Here is a 15,804-nt window from a genome sequence, read left to right on the forward strand (position 1 = left end):
CCTATGCATCACATTTGTAGCGTACTATGTCTACATTAAAAACAAATAAAAATATGACATCACTGACTAGGCCTTCAAGTATTTTAAAATGTTTGGGATTGGTTAGTTCAAAACTTGTAAAACAAAGTTTTTTGCTTCGGATATAAGCGTGGCTCTTTTTTCCTCAGTACTTTTTTAAATTATTATTATTATTATGATTATTATTATTATACGCATTAAATGTGGGATTCTATTACCTTCCTAAAGATGAAGTATACTTTGCGGCTGCATGATTGTTTGATTAGCATGGTGCAGTTTCACGTAATGAATATTACGATTTAATTATTAATAATTTCATTGACATTTGGTTTCACATGTGCTGTTTTGCTGCAGAGCAGGCTAATAATGGATATGATGTTTGGAACAATGTTGAAACTGAGGGGGCAGTTTCACCCGTAACTAGGTTCAGGCTAAATTGTCCAGGTACAGAGTCTTGGCTGCTGAAGTTACTGGACATGTCCTGTCTCCGGACCTCTCATTCACCTCGTGCAGTACCTGCAGATGATTGCCATTGCAGGTACTGCAGGGCCGCTTCAGGGTGCACTGCGCAGCCTGATGAGCGCGAGCACACCGCCAGCACCTCTGGTTCTCCTTGATCCAGGCCACCTTCTCGTCCCTGGAGAACTGCTGGAAGGCAGTGCACTGACTGAGATAGTGCTCGGCGTTATTGCAGTACGTGCTCCTCCTCCCCCCTGGTTTCCCAGCAGGTGGCACTGTGGGCGATGACTTTGGGGCTGCAGTACTGGTGGCCTAGTTGGCTCTGTGCAGGACGTTGGCGCTCTGCCTGGTGGTCCCTGGTACAGGCCGCTGCTCCTTCTGTCCAGCTGGGGGGCGCTCTCTCCTTGGCTGGCAGCGGGCCTCTAGCTGGAGCCAGGTTGCAAAGTCCAGCAGGGTGTACATCATGGACTTGGGCCTGAGTTGGCTGATGTACCTTTTGAACCTGCTGAACTGCTCAGATGGGAGCTTCTCCAGGGGGCCCTCCACGTGTGAGCCGCAGGCTAGCTCAGCTTGGCCCTGCCCCCCCAGAGTCTGAAGGAGTCCCACCAGGGCGTGGATGCGGAGGGCGAAGTCATCGAAGGCCTGCACATCCCCTGGCCGAATCGGAGGTAGGGCCATGATGGCCTTAATCTCCCTGGTTGCCAGCTGGCGTGGTTGCCCATATTGGTCATCCAGTGCCTTCACCGCCCGGGTGAAGGCGTCAGGGGCCTTGGAGAAGGTGAGTGCAAGCCACCGGGCCTAGTCGACCTTCAGGTGATCCAGGAGGATGCGGTACTTGTACTTCTTCAGGATCGAGCAGGTTATCAAGGGCTATCCGGAGCATGGTGTACTCGGCCACGTCTTCCTTGATCAGGTCCGGGAAGGATGGACCTTCCACCCTCCTGTAGGACCGTCTCCTCACAGCAGAGGGCGCTGTTCCTTCTGTCTGTGGTGGACCTGTCATTACAGTCCCTGGGTGCTGTGTGGGCCAGTGGGAGGGGAGGGTAGCAACCGGCTGTGGGTAGGGCGACAGGTACGAGGGCACGCCTATCACTGGTCCCTGCGGCAGATACTGAGTGGGCTGCAGGAGGACTGGGTTCTGGTCTGAAGTTACAGCCTGCATGGCAGGGGGAAAACTTTGCTGAGGCTGAGGCAGGCTGTAGGGCAGCTGAGGGAGCTGGCCCTGTGGGTGCTCCCCCTGGTGGATTGGGTACACCTGTGGTGGCAGCAGGGGGTGCTGCTGTGGAGGGGCTGGTTGCCGTGGCAACTCATGGCTGGGCGTGGCCCTGTCTGTCGGGGTGCCCTCCTGCCCCGGTGGCAGGTAGTAGGCCTACAGGGCACTAGAGATGGACGCTGAGGAGCGGCTGACTGGTGGCGGCGTTGGGGCCAAGGGTGGCAGCTGCATCTGATGGAGGTGCTCTGTCAGCTCCTGGACAAGGGCCGGGTTTGTTCCTGGCTGCACAGGCTGCTGCGGTGTGAGGACCTGGTGCTGAAGGGAGTGGAGGTGGCAGAGTGCTGCAGCATGCGCACCATGAGCTTGCTCTGTCACCTCACGGTGTCCTCCATGAGCTCGCTCTGTCACCTCACGGCGTCCTCCACAAGCTCGCCTCATGGTGTCCAGGAGCTGCTGCGCCAGTTTATTGTGACTCTGTGGGGTCATGGGCGACGGGCTCTGCTGAACTGGGGGAATCTTCTCTGGCGTCCTGAGGGGGGTCATCCCGGCCTGTCCCTCCTGCTCACTGGCATGGACGTCCGTAGGTCTGTGGGTGCTTCTCCCCACATACTGGACCTCGTAGCTCTCGTGGTGGGCCACATGACGGATCTCCCGGTGAGAGCGGCTTGCGGATGAGGGGCTGAACTCGGGGCGCCTGACATTTCCACTGCAAAAGCACTAATCCGGCTCGAAGGACCACTGAAACTGAGGGGGCAATTTCACCCGTTACTAGGTTCAGGCTAAATTGCTGTCACAGTGGGGTGTTGGTCAGGACACAGGGGTCAGGTTCCAAGTTCAGATGTTTACTGGGGATTTTGGAATGTGTGGAAGTGTGTGTGTGGTTTCTGGAAAGATTCAGAAGAACAACAAATCAGAGCAGATGGATCATATTTGAATGTGCAATATACAATGCCACATAGTAGTGCAATTATAGCATTAATAAATATACATTTACCATCTATGCACAATAGGTACAAGCAGGCATTCTAGCAATATTTAGCAATATTGCAAAGTACATTGCACTGGGATAGCTAGCTATACATTGTATTTGACATACAGGCTTGGTCTCCCCAGTTCTACACTCTGCGGGTATTGGCGTGGTACTGAGGTAGGGGAGGTCACCACCACCTTTATATTGTCCCGTATCCTTGGCCCTATTGAGGCTCTGATTGGTGGCCGAAGGATACGGACAGTTCAGAGGGCAAATGGTGACCTGGGGGCCGTCCTTGTGCCTCAGGTTACCTGCGGGGGTCCTGCTTGATAAGGGGAGGCGCAGGACCGGTTTGGGCAGGTTTCAACTAGGTTGTAAACAAAGTCTGTGAGAGGTGGGGGTGGTGCGCAAACAAAGACAAATATGGAAATGAATGAATCAGTGAGTCAAAGATTTGAATCATTTTATTGAACTGAATGAAAGGAACTGAATCACTAAAAAGAATCGTTTTGAACACCACTACTGTCTTGTGAGTCTGGCAGGCTGCGCGCTTTTTTCTTTTTTATTTTTGTGAGGGGCATATGTGTGATACACCTATTGCCTATCATTGGATAGATTTTCCAACTGAATAAACATTAAATGAAAAAAATAAATGAAATTAAATTTTTAAAAATCCAATGTAATCCCTTCAGTAATTAAATATTTTTAAAATGTAACTGTAATTTGATTACCATCAATCTAAATGGTAACTGTAACGGAATACAGTTACTCATATTTTGTATTTTAAATATGTAACGCCGTTACATGTATTCCGTTACTCCCCAACCCTGATAATGAACATAATCACTTTTTAACAATATTCCACATTTATCCAGTTGTATCACATAAAAGAGCAATGTCTGTTTTTGTGTATATTGTACATATTCAATCCCTGCACGCATACTGTATCTGAATTCATACAGAATACATTCTCCTGTATGGCATAGGGTGTTCTGAATTTGAAATTTTCACATGAATGTCAAAAAAACACTTGACATTAAGACTTAACAAATTTGATTAATAGTGATAATTTATAGATACACTGTTACATTTTATTATGGTAATACTTAATAGTTTAAAGAGATCCTGCCAGAAGTTCAGTCTGTAAATGAAAATGTTTGAAAAGTATGAAACTTTGTTCTGGCCCAGATCAGCATGGGGTGTCTGACATTAATAAAAAAAGACTTTCCCTGCAAGTTTTATGAAATATATTCTTCACCTCACCAAGAGGCAATATGAAAATGCTTTGAGCTCAGCCACATGTCAGAGGGCCAGCCATCCAGATAAGGCAGGAGTATTTGCTTTGTGTGGGGAAAGACGGATTTTCCATGGCAGTGCAGTTCACAGGTGCAGTCCAGAGGCTTTGTCAACATGCTGTTAATGACAAGAGTGCAAGAAGACGTGTTCAACCATTGACAAGAAGTCAAGGGAAGGCCTGAGTTTCCCAAAATGGTACTGTCTGGATGATCTGTGAGGCCATCATAGCTCTGACACCCATGTTGAGTGGGTTGGTCTTGCATTCCCAAGCTAATTCTGACAATTCTGGAGAGATGTGGTGTTTTCTGGACTCCCTTTCAGCAGTTACTTGAGTAAATGGGATCATCATTTAGCCTGTAAACTTCAAGTGACCATGTGTTGAACATAGAGCATTCAGTGAACAATGTTTTAAAGAGACAGGAAGTGGATTGCAACTTTTGATGAGCTGTGTCATTTTTATTGCTCCGCTGTCTTTTTATATGAATCAAAATGGCAAAAATGAACTAAAACAGAGGGGCTCTTGTGAATTTACATGCCTTTTATTATGTAAAATATCATGTGATTTCATCTTTCTTCCATCCTACACACCCTTACTTCAGTGTTGCTGGCCTTTCCTTAAAACCATATATACATTCTGATTTATCATTCATTTGCAAACACGATTTGGGATACAAACCCAAACTATGACACAGATTTAAATGCTTGTGGAAATTCTGCATCATGCCTTTGATTCCCCATCAGTCGTGGTCTCTCTTGAGTCAGCGAGCCTTCTCCTTCTCATTTTACTTAATAGATCCATTCTCAAGTCTTTTCATAGTTCCCTGCTTTGAAGTAAAAGTCAGTTTTATGTTGCTTTTTCTTGGCCTTTGCCACGTGTTGTTCAAAGGTTGCCTGGATGGTTAAGTCAGCTTAAACCCACATATGGATAAGTTGAACTGATGTGCAAAATGAAATGACAAGTAGTTTGCTGTCAGTCTTTTTTCAGAAATCACAAATCCCCCACTGCTGTTTGTATCTCTGTTTAAAACAAAAAAGAGAGTGGCAACTTCCAGTCTCAGATAACTAATATCAGGTAATTATATATAATGTGATTGCTTCCCACAAAATTCAAATGTAAAGCAAACACAAATGTAAAGTAAACATACATTTCTGCACTAGACACAAAAATCAAGAGAGACGTAGAATTTTGGGTTCCTTTGTTTAAAAACGTATGAATAGAGCTTGCTGTTATGTGATACTGCTGTGTTATGATGAACTATTTGCTTTTGAAGCATGTTAAGCATTATGAGTATCTTTGGGCCTTTTGCTGTCGAAATTTGTTGTTTTGCCAAGCCAGTTACACTGTTATGGGTTGTGTAATCATTGTTTTGAGAAGGTAAACAGTGTTTCAGATAATGCATTTAAGCAAATGAGAAAAAACTAACAAACCATTTTGAACCTGTTCAATATAGTTTGACTATAATATATTTTATGGGCGCTCCCTAGTGGCCAAATTAAACTCATCAAATGTAAGAGTAACACTGTAGAAATGCAAAGAAACCTTTGATGACATCAGGAACATTAGCGTACTATAACAATAGTGTCACAACAAACTAGGTACTACCTCCTACCTCCCTTGGTTTTGTTAAATTTGATCTCACATTTTAGATCATGTGGCTAAGTATCTAAGATTAATCTAATTCTAATCAAAATCAAATTATTAATCCATTTTCTAAAAGCAGTATGGCATTCAGTCACATGGTATGTCATGAATATTGACATGGCTAGGGGTCTGATATGTAAAACAGCATGTAAAATGTGCACTTCATATTTCACAGTTTCCAAAATTGTGAATAAATGAGATTTTATTACACAAGAAAAACCCATTTAACCACACACAAAAATATAACACACACAGCCAGGAAGGAACTGTTGAACATTCTGATAAACATGTTTTACCATTAGTATTCCTGTGCAGATATAGATGGCATTTTTATCATTTTGATGTGGATATTTAATTTTTAAAATATATTTGTTAAAAACAAAAAAAAGAGTGTGGCAACTTCCAGCCACAGATAACTGATATCAGGTAGCTGAGGTCACTTTGCAAAGCCTAGTTGCTATAATGATATGTCCGCTGTACAGTGTACAGAGTGCTTTGTTTGATATCTGTTGAGCCTTTTTGCTTCGATGGGCATGGAAACTTTGAACTTAATGAAAAGTATGCAGAGACTGTATTTTTTATGACATGTATTGTACAGAAAATCTGTATTATCAGGCTCATTTGCCCGTGCTGTTATAAAATCCTGAAACACTGTCTGTGAGTGCAAACCCTACAACAGTAGTGCATTTCTTCAAAACACTATCATTTCAGAGGGCTCCCGACTGGCTCAGACAGTACAAGTGCTAGCTACAATGCAGGCTGAACCCTATGGCCTGGGTTTGATCTTGGCCATGTCATCAGTTGATAATTGCTGGGAGCCAGCCAAAAATTGGCTTCATTATGCTGGAGGTATAGAGGTGAGTAGGACAAGCGTGGGCTTGTCCAGAAATGTAAACAATACTGAAATTTACAGTGTGGTTTGGCTATTGTGTGAAGTGGAAATGCAATTTTGAACTTAAATGTAGTTTTGTTGGAGTTGCTTTGGTTAGTTATAATTTTTGTGAAAGCAATGAAAATGTATGATTGGCTTTGCAAGATTATCAAGCGTTTAGACAGCTGGGTTATATGTTTTCAGAGCATGCGCCTTAGTTTTGCAGGAATGTGCCATATCAGTTGGGAAATCTGTAAAAGCAATATTATGTTCTAAGTTATTTCTGAGGATAGAAGCAAGGGATTTATTTTTATTTCTCTGTTGTTTTACTCACACCTTTTCTTGTTATTTACACTCTATGACTTTAAGTATGTGTAGCAGGATTAATATTGACATTATTATTTCACTAGTATTTCATATCCATGTTGCTGGGATTAGCTATTTTTAGTTATTCATTTCTCTGTGGTCGCCTGTCTGCTTTTATTTTGTTGAATTGTTTCGGTGTTCTTCCTGTGTTGAGGCATTTTGGAAATGTAGTGATTCATGGGAGGTCATTTGAAAAGGGGGTGTGGCTAACAAAGGGTTAAGTCTCCTACGCATCCATATTTCTCCCCTTTTACTGTACACTCTGATGATCGAGGTCAGTGTGACATGTGCTCCATGTACAACTTCTTAATTTAAAAGTTGATAATATCCATCCACAATCAACATGTATAATCCATTGTCTCACATAGGTCCTGTATCCCAGCAAATATGCCTCTTTGGGGCCCATGTGGGGCCACTGCGGGCAGAAACTTGGGGCCCACTGTGGGCAGCCCGCTGTGGGCCCCATTACCGGCGTGAAATGCGGGGCACGTGTGGGCCCCCCACTAAGGGGCCCTGGTGGGGCCCCAGTGGGATAGCCCAGAGTGTGGGCTGAGTGTGGGCTGCCCACAGAAAACCCTCATGGGGGCCCAAAAGGGAAAAACTACTGTGGGCCCCACATGGGCTAACCCACAGGGGGCCCATGTGGGCTTACTGTGGGCAAGACCACAGTTGGGCTTGCCCACATAAACCCCACATAGGGGCCCCAAAGGGCAAAACTGTGCCCATGTGGGATTAGTGTGGGTTTGCCCTGCCCACGTTGCCCCACAGTAAACCCACACCTACCCACAGTGGGCCCGCACGGGCATGTTTGCTGGGTATGTTTTTGTTATCTGTGTATTGATTGCAATTTGTATTGAGTGCATTTTGCTTTTTACCTATTATTTTGAATACATTCGACCATAAACCGACATGCTAAATGATTGACAAGCTAACCGCAAGCTGCAGGCTGTCAATCAGCTAGCTTGCTAAAATTTTCCTGGCTTGTCAAAGTCAAACATGAGTTTGTTAATATGGATGTTCCATTATAAAAAAAATTCATTGATGAATCGAGTGTTTGATGGTTGTGTCGTCAGGGCTATTGAGAGTGATTTGCTGCAATGGCTTATTGAGAGGTGGAAATGTTCATTCCACGTCATGAATCATCTTCTTTTCTTTTACATGCACTCTTATGCAGGTATGCATTGATTTTATTTACTTTTACAAACATTGTGTTTCTGTATATTTTGTTTTGGAAAGTGTAAAGATATGGCGATCACATAGTTTTGTTTAATCACGAGGCTATACGTATCATTATTATGTATCTGGCCCACGTGGGTGTGTATGTTAGCCAACTGCGCTGCCCCCTCGTTGTGGTGTACGGCGCCCCCCCTTTTACTGTACGCTCTGATGATCGAGGTGGAAACGTTCATTCCGCGTCGTGAATCATCTTCTTTTCTTTTACATGCACTCTTATGCAGATGACCGGCAATAAATACGGATGCAGCTACGTCATCGTGGGTCTCCGTCTTTAAACACATCGCAGAGTACAAATTGAGCCGGTTACATATGCACAGAAAGATCAGAAGTTGTAGCTCATGTATCAAAGTCCTATGCCACTTTTACAAGACTCCAAGCAAATTTTTCTTGCATTCTGACATATTACAATTCCAGTTTATTCTTTTGTAAAACACTTCACACACAGCTCTAACTTACTGCACATGATGTAATCTCCTGTGTAAGTATGATAATTATATCATCGCATCGTAAAAACAAATCAGAATTTCATGTTTGTCACAGACAGAAGCTGTGCCAAGACTTAAAACATGTAGTGTCAGAATTACAGCTGAAATTGTAAGCTGAGTAAAAACAAAAATAATTCAACTGAAGAGGAATACGCCATTTTATGTAAAGAAAGGTAAAGGTAAAGTTTATTCAGCCTCAACTTCCTGTCTGTGGCCTGAGTCAGGCCAGAGGTTTTTCTCTATATCATAGGCAATGTTTTTCCTAGCAAGGCAGTGGCAGCTTTACCCCTGGTATGTCTTATCTACCCCTGGTGAGAGTCCAAAATTATGTCCCCTGTAGTGGACATGCCTATCCTCGGAGGGGGTGCCAGTTATGTAAGGAATATTTCTCTCACCATAGGGGCAAGGATAGTTAACATCCCTCAGCAAATATAAAATTCAATAAATTAAGTCTGTTACAGCTCAGTTTTTCAGTACAAAATACAAGCAAGGCAACAATGTAATTAATAAAACTAGTAAAAAAAAACTAATAAAACTAGAGAAAAAGTTTCCCTCCTGGACAGCACAGTACACAGAAAAGGGGAAACAAAAGCAGCGTCCAGGTCACTTACTGGAGATCCACTTCTTCTGTCTTCCTGACCAGGCACATTTTGATGACGTGGGGGAATATTAGAGAAAAGAGATCCGGTCATCCTCGCATTCCATGAGAGTGGTCTTCACTGACAGCCACCAGCTTTGGTTGCACTCGTGTGAAAGGAAAAGTACTACATATTACCAGCAGCTAGGTCTTCTGGTTTCTTAACCAGGTAGAAATTTTGTCGACACAGGGGAGTGACGAAGAGACAAGGTCATCTTCACTTTCAATGAGAGCTGTCTTCACTGACAGCCACCAGCCTCATGCTGGATTGCACTTCTGTAAAAGGAAAAGCACTACATATTACCTGTAGCTAGGTCTTCCTACACAGGGTAATGATGAAGAGGCAAGGTTGTCCTGACATTCAGTCTTAAATACTGCACCTTCAGCAGCTCCCATTTTTGCATTGGGGAATTTTGTTCTCCAAGGACATGTTGTTCTAAAGTCAGTTGTGGATTCAGGATGGTCTCCAATTTTCACATTGGGGAATCCACAACTGACTTTAGAACATATCCTTGGAGAACAAAATGCCCCAATGCAAAAATGGGAAGAGCTTGGCTGTCCAGAGCAGGAGGTGAGTTCAGGGGGTGGGATGGATCTGTGATTGAGGAATCTTCATCTTCCAGAGGTAAAAATTTCTTGCAATGAGGGGTCCCCCAGCAGAGCTGTGAGAGGTACAAGATCATCAGAGAGGAGCTAAGAGGAACAGAGGACATTGTTCTTGCCACATTTTTATGGGGCCACTTCCAAGGTTATATTTCACATGGGCACATGGTTCGGTCACTGGTACAAAACTCGCATCTCAAATTACCATGCAATCTAATTGGAGAATGGGAACCCATGTAGATGATGCATGACAAAGACCTGAACATCTCCAGTAACCACTTGGTGACCAATGTTGGAGCTCCACTTTCAGGTGCTAGATGCATCAGAGGCATTGCATACCACACATGCTGCGCCAGGATGTTTGTGCTTATCTTAAATCAAGAGCAATGCAACAAAGTCCCTTTACAAATTGCATAAATTACAAACTGTAGCGTTGTTAATGACCCGGTAAGAGCACATTCCTTCCCTTACCGAATGGCCAGGGCCATATAGCATATAATTTTAAGATGCTGAGATCAAGCATTGCAATAAACTTGGTTTTGGTTGCATATATGTGTCCATATCCCCTACATCCAAGAAGCCTTCTCTGTAGCCTGAAGAGGGTTTTCCCTTTTATTTATTTTATTTAACCTTTATTTCGCCAGGTATGTCCCATTGAGGTTAAAATCTCTTTTACAAGAGAGACCTGGCCAAGAAAAGCAGCACATCAAGTTTCAGACAAAAAAAAAAACAACATAAGCATAAAAAAACACAAAAAGATGAAGGACAAGTAGAAAGTGCAAAAGCAATCAATTTTCAGCTAACAACATTTGCAATTCTCAATAGACTCTGTTTCCAAACTCTTAACAATAGCTTTAAATTCACTGAGCATGACCAAGTCCTGAAGTTTTAACTCTTTTTGCAGGCTATTCCAGGCAGAGGGTGCAGAATACATGAAGGCCTTCTTGCCAAACTCGGTGCGAACTTTAGGAACAGCCAAAGGCAAAGAAGCTTGAGACCTTAACCTATACTTCACATTTTGGTGACATATAACTACATAAATACAAGGGAAGTTTTCCTAAAATGGCCTTATAGATAAAAACATGCCAGTGACTAAGTCTTCGTATAGACAGAGCAGGCTAATTGACTTTGGAATATAATGTACAATGATGGGTGAGAACCCTACAATTAGTAATGAACCTCAAGGCCCCATGATAAACAGTATCCAACATATGAAGACATTTACTTGAGGCATTCATATATAACAAATCACCATAATCAAGAATGGGCATAAAGGTTGTAGCAACCAATCTCTGCTTGGCAACAAAAGAAAAACAAGATTTATTCCTAAAATAAAACCCAAGTTTTAACTTAAGTGTTTGAACGAGGTGTTGAATATGAGGCTTGAAAGAATGGCGATCATCAATTAAAATTCCCAAATATTTGTAAGTGGTAACAGCTTCAATTTCTTTACCTTCCAAAGTTACAATACTCCTATTTACAAGCACTCTGCTGGAGTTTGAAAAAAACATGATTATAGTTTATATCTGGATTTAAAACAAGCTTCAGTTTACAAAGCTGAGCCTGCACTAAATTAAAAGAGGCTTGCAGGTACTCCAGAGCCTTTTTTACAGTGAGAGCACAGCAATAAATAACAGTGTCGTCAGCATAGAAATGGAAATTTGCATTATTTACATTCAATCCCAAACAATTAATATAAATTGTAAATAAAAGTGGACCCAGAACTGAACCCTGTGGGACTTCCTTACTAACTGTGAGTACGTCAGATGTAAGGCCGTCAAACTGTACACACTGAGTCCTCTCTGTAAGGTAGTTGACAAACCAACTTATTGTATGATCGGAGAACGTAATGTTAAAAAGGTGTTGCTTCAAAATGTCATGATCCACTGTGTCAAATGCCTTTGATAAATCAATAAATAGAGGCGCACAATGCTGCTTATTATCCTGAGCTTCTATTATATCATTAACCACTTTCATGGCAGCAGTTACAGTGCTATGTTTTTTTCTGAACTCTGACTGATATTTAGACAAAATATCATTTGTATATAAATACTCCTTAATCTGGTCACTAACCAGTGTTTCCAGAACCTTTGCTAAAACCGACAGTTTTGAGATTGGTCTGTAATTGTTCAACAGTGTAGGATCTCTCCCTTTTAACAGGGGGAGAACATAAGCAGCCTCCAGACCTTAGGGATTTTATTAGAAACCAAAGTAAGATTGAAAAGATGTGTCAGAGGTTCAGCTATATAGTCTGCTGTTAATTTTAGGAAACCTCGTTTCAGGTGATCCGGGCCAGCCAGTTTGTGAGGGTTCAACTGCTTTAGGGCTTTGTGAACCTCAGCAACAGAAAAGGGAGTAAAACAAAATGTTTGATCAACACGAGCAGCATTGTCAATACAAATCTCAGGTTCTACAACAGGGGAAGTCACGACAGAATCAAATAAAAACCCAGAGGATATAAAATGCTCATTAAAACAGTTCAACGTTTCTGACCTATCAGACACAGTAACCGAGTCCTTGTTTACAGAGGATGGTAGATTATTAGAGTTATCACAGACTGACAAAGGTTTAATAGTTTTCCAGAATCTGTGGATTGTTTAAGTTTTCTGTAGTTACAGATAGATAAAACTCAGATTTAGCCTTCCTAATAAGAGTCATACTTTTATTTCTTAACTGTGTAAAGATAAGCCAATCAGCCTGAGCACCAGACTTCCTTTCCTTTGCCCAGGCTGTGTTACGTTCATGGAGCACACTCAAGAGCTGCGTTGTGAACCAGGGGTTGTCCCACCCCTTAATTCTATACTTACGAATGGGAGCATGCTTATTAAGAATTTTTAAAAAGCTGTCTTGAAAGAAATTCCAGGCTGATTTAACTTCATCAATAATGGCAATTCTGTTCCAGTCAAAATAAAATAAATCGTGCAAAAAGTCCTGCACAAATAATCTCAAAAGAATTTACACTATGAATTAGTTAACAAATGGTAATAGAAAAATGCAATATTGTGATGAAATGACACATAAAGGAAATTTAAAACACATAAAATGCCAAATTAAAAGCACCAGTCATTTATCTATTCAGTTCAATTCAATTTTATATGTATAAGCACTTTTTACAACACAAGTTGTCACAAAGCAGCTTTACATTGTTTGCAGGCCTGAGAGAGCAACAGCATATTCTCTTTCACTGCCAGCTGCATGTTCCAGCTTATCTACTTTAAAATTCTCCACAGGGTACACTACACTCAGAGTCAGTTTTATCTCATTGGGCTCTCCAGCGTTCCAAATTGTCAACACTGCATGGTTAGGCCATAACTTGTACATGCACTCTTGCTGACACTGCCCCCCTGTCTACTCCATCTGGGAACAGGTTGCTTCCACCATGTCTCAGGTCCTGGGCCACAGTAGACCTTTTTCCCCTTCCATCTGCTTATTCAGTGAAGTGGGTGGCCTTGACCTACCATCCCACTAAAACATATTCCTCCTTGTTTGTCTCACTTTCACAGAGAAATGTATTTTACAAAACTGGAAAAAAACACTTCCATGAATCACTGATTATTGAACAGTTTAATATGGAAAAAAAATACCAGGGTCTACAAAACAGCAACTGTCTTTGAACTCCTGAAGCCACTTAATAACAAACTGATCATTCAAATCAGCTGTGTTGGAGCAGGGAGAGATCTAAAACATGCAGGGCAGGGGGTCCTCCAGGAGAGGTTTGGGAAACGCTGGTCTAGTGGAACAGTCCAACCTCCTTTAATGATATTATCCAAGTCTTAGCATTTCATTGCACAGCTGTTGATTCTAAAAACGACGAAGCAAGCGTTTTGGTCTTTTTTGTATTATTATCTTGCGGGTGCTGTTCCTTCAGCTAAGGACTTCATTTCCCTTCTCAATATGGCGCTGTAGCTATTCCACAGGGGGCGTACGCCGTTTTGTAACTCTCGGACGTTCTCGTATCTGCTTGTTAAATCGTGACGTATAGACCTTCCAATAATACTGTTTCCGGGTCCAAGCCTCTACTAGGTCGGCTGACCGTACGTTCACACCGGGAGCGGCGAGAGCGTCAAAGCAACCGGAAGTCGTTCATTTTCTATGAGAGCCAGCGTCTCTCGGCGGCGAGCAGCGGCATGGCCGTTGGCGGCGCGTCTTGGGCGTTGTGGGCGTCAGAATGAAGTTGAAATCTGGGCAACTTTATGGTAATGACGCGGTTCGGCGGCAACCAATCGTAATAAAGTGCTCCGCTCTAGAGAATTCTAAAGAACACAACGGTGTAAACTTTTGTTCCCACCAAACATTAGTTCCCAAGTACAATGGAGGAGAGGTTTATTTAATTAATGTAGGCTACCCACAAATTAACGTTAATGTTATCTCAGCTGAGAACTGTCTCATTGTGGAACTGTACACATCCTGTCCCCGTACTGTCGCTATACTTACTGCATGCACTTTTGTACGTCGCTTTGGATAAAAGCGTCTGCTAAATAAATAATTGTAAATAAATGCAAATGTTAACTAAAGACCAAGGCTAGTAAACGTGTCCTATAAACTGCATGTTGAAATTTGACTTAGCATTTAGCATCAATACAAAAGTCACACCACACAAATGGCTTTTAATTAGTTTATTTCGTTAGTTTATTTTGTTACCAAACATGTAATTATAATTGTTCATTTCTTTCCTTCATCGATTGATTTCTTACCTTAACATTTAAAAGATTTCATGAGGTTAACTACACTACTACGGCCCCTTTAAATAACGTTTGCAAGCCCAAGCATTCCAAAGGAACTTGTAGCCGCCTATTTCATCTACGTCAGAGCGTCCACTTCTTCGACAGCGTTGTCGGCAGGGCGGCCACATGGGTTAAAGATCTCCGGCCCCACAGAAATTTTAGATCAGGTAATACATTATTACGAGCGTATACTGGCTCTGATATTACCAGACCGGAACGCAGTTTTATTAAAAACAATCACTGACGTGTGTTTTTCGGATGAGTTTCAACCAATGGTAGCCTGTTTAGGCGACGTTCTGGCACGAGAGTACTGTTCTTATCCAATCGGCAACTAGTTTAAACTTCCTGTGAGGCGGTGCCAGAAAGTATTTGCGGTTCATTACTGCTAGCATGCATTCAAATAGATGGAGCATGGAAGCGAAACTTATGAAGGCTGGCGCAGACACAAGCACAATAGAACGGTGGTGGGGGTGAAAAATAAACAGAGGTGGACACCCCTGCTTCGGAAAGTAAAAGTCCTACTATGTAGCGGACCTGTCTTTCTGGATAGCGCCAGCGCTAGACTTGTGCAAAACATCACACAACAGAACTGCGCTCTCCAAAGTAGCGTGTTAAATACACAGGCCAGCTACCTATCCACTGACGACATTGCCTGTCACATTAGGCAATGTTTAGCGCACAAGCTGTCAAAACAGACGTTTTCACAGAACGTTGACGAGTCCACAAACCGCAACATGTACAGAATTTTCAATGTATTGGTCCGGTTCTATGATGATAACTCCCCCCCCCCCCCAAAAAAAAAAAAAAAAAATATTTCAGGCTCAAAACAATTTGTTGCTTTAAGTCCTGCTAACGATACTTCTGTAGCTACCCAGGGGGTGGCAGATCATTATGTCAACTAGCCTAACTTCACTAACCCTCCAAAACCTGGCTGGTACATATTTAGTTTTTCATCTTCGTTTACGTCTAAAGTTATAGCAGTCCTGTACGTTTTTTTTTAAATACTTCAGCCAGAACATGGCATATCATCTTTAGATGTCAACTAGCTAGCTAGATTACTGCTAACTTCTAACTCGCCTCAACCTAGTAAACCCTCTTTTCCATGGATGCCTCTACCATTGATCAGACCACTTGGCAGAACAGCTATGGTGCGTTTCCACCAAGCAGTACATACAGTTCGGTTTGTTACATAACGGTTTGGTACGGTAAACCCTGGTACGGCTTGGGTCTCCACTGCCAACCGTGACCTACTTAATACACGGGGCCTATGCTGGATGGCGATTG

This window comes from Megalops cyprinoides, chromosome 12, assembly GCF_013368585.1.
Source record: "Megalops cyprinoides isolate fMegCyp1 chromosome 12, fMegCyp1.pri, whole genome shotgun sequence".
NCBI lineage: Eukaryota > Metazoa > Chordata > Actinopteri > Elopiformes > Megalopidae > Megalops > Megalops cyprinoides.